Below are 2209 nucleotides of genomic sequence, written 5' to 3'. Positions count from 1 at the left end.
TCCCCCCCCCACAGGGCCCCAGCTCCCTCCTGGAGGGCCACAGCCCCTATCCCCCACAGGGCCCCAGCCCCCCCGCCCAGGGTCCCAGCTCCCCCTGGAAGGCCACAGCCCCCCTGCCCAGGGCCCATAACTTACCTTTAGCAGCAACAGCAGGAGTGGGGCACTCTGAGCCATGGCGGCAGGATCTGACACTGCACACAGGAACTGTGCTGGGCCTAGCCAGTTCCTGCCGGCCCTGGGGCCTCTCTGCTGCTCAGCCAGGCCAGGTCATGGTGGCAGGACCCAGCACAGCATGTAGAGAACTGCAAACTTGCAGTGCGGGGAACATTTTTTCATTCCCACGTGTGCCTTTTGCCCCACCTCAAAGGGCTTTGAGACGGGACAAGAGGTATGTGCATGGTCGTCTGGATGCGCCCTATGTCTTCACCAAGTATTTGATACTATATAAAGCATGCACATGTGTAACTACTATTTGTACTGCCCTGCAGAGGTGCCCAATGTCATGCACCACTGAACACTGTCTTCCCAAAAGAGGTTACAATCTGTTAGGAAAGAAGAAATCAATAATATAAAAACTTAAAAACTCTCCTCTAAGCAGTTTGAGAAGGGAGAGGAGGCAGAGAAACAGTCCTTTCTGGTAGGGATCTCATGATTTTCATGCATCGGGACTTTGTCAGCAGATGCAGTAGGGATGAACTCGTATGTAAAACTGACAGACAAATGGACAGACTGGGCCTGTTTATACATGCATATACTGTGTATGGACTGACCTGGGAGTAAAGTAGTCCCAAGTCAGTCCACATACACAATGCTACTGCGCAGTAATGCATCTATACATACAATTACTGTGCAGTAACTACTTGGGTGTAAATTTGTTACCTGTACCATGCAGGCAGCAAATTTATGCCCAAATTGGCATAAGCCACCATAGTTACTGCACAGTAGGGGTGCGCAAATGTAGCTGCATGCCTGTATTGTGCAGTAATTGTTGGTTACTGAAACCTAAATTAGTGCACAGTAAGTGTGCACATGTAGATGCACCCACTGACAAGTGAGTGAGTGACAGACTAGATGTCATGGGAAGAAGAGGAAGCAAATTATAGCTACATGGATCTAATTGTGTGGCCAGTAAGGTTTAGTGTATGTTTGATGATTAAATTCTAATGTGAACTAAATGTAAACTGGAAGTCTAATTAAAAAATACTTCTGGTCTTGGCAGTAAATTGAGAAGTGACTTAGAGGAGGAAGTGTGATGGATGAAATGGGAATGGTAAGCCAGGCATCTTGGTCATCTGTTTTAACATAAGCTTGGCAGGTGATGCAGAGCTGGCCAGGAGTCTGTCTTCAAACCCTTTGTTTGCTGTGAAGTGGTTCTTTGCTGGAAATCCTTTTGGTTAAAATTGGACATGTGCCCACAGTTACTAAGGGTGTTACCTACACAGAATCAAAAACATTTTGAATTCTGGATTGCTGACGAAGCAAACTCTGCTCTCACCTTTTTAGCCACTGAAACCTAGAAGTTGCTCTCTATTTAGTTTATGGGGGAGGAGAGAACAGTTTGAAAGGAACTTCCATTTTTATCAGTTCCTCCAAGGAGGAAATGGCTGAGCTATTTCTTCCAGCATTACTTCTCTCCTGTGTTAAAGTTGCAGAATTTTATTCAAAGGTGCGGGGGTGGCGGGGGGTAAATAACACTGCCTGGGTCCATCTCCTCCACCTCTGTACCCACAGCGCAGGAACTGCATTAGTGAAATGACACTATAAACCACATTACCCAAAACAACAGTGATGCCTTACTGTCTATCTTTTTCATGCACAATGCTACAAAGGTGAAAAAATCACACAAACGCAGGTTTCAGTAACTGTGAAACCTAAATAGATGGGGCAAGTCCCCATGTATTTGTGTGTGCGCACTAATTCTCCAGCGGGATAAGGTGATTCCCTTTAAGGTTAAGACAGGGAAGTTGCCTATAGAGAGTTGCTAAACTTCTTAGAGGGAATATATTGCATTTCTGCACATTGCACTTGAAAACTTTCAACCCCACATGAATACCCAGGTGTTATCTTAGAGCTCATGCCAGGTGTGGGGTTAATACTCTGCCTGCAGCCCTTCTCTTCCATCAGGGAAAATTCTCCCCCCACCCCCAGTAGATAATACTTTCCAATAGAGATCTAGCTCGGAAGAACAGCAAGAGCAGGACTTGCGAGT

This window comes from Alligator sinensis, unplaced genomic scaffold, assembly GCF_000455745.1.
Source record: "Alligator sinensis unplaced genomic scaffold, ASM45574v1 scaffold876_1, whole genome shotgun sequence".
Taxonomy (NCBI): Eukaryota; Metazoa; Chordata; order Crocodylia; family Alligatoridae; genus Alligator; species Alligator sinensis.
Note: the sequence above shows the minus strand (reverse complement) of the source record.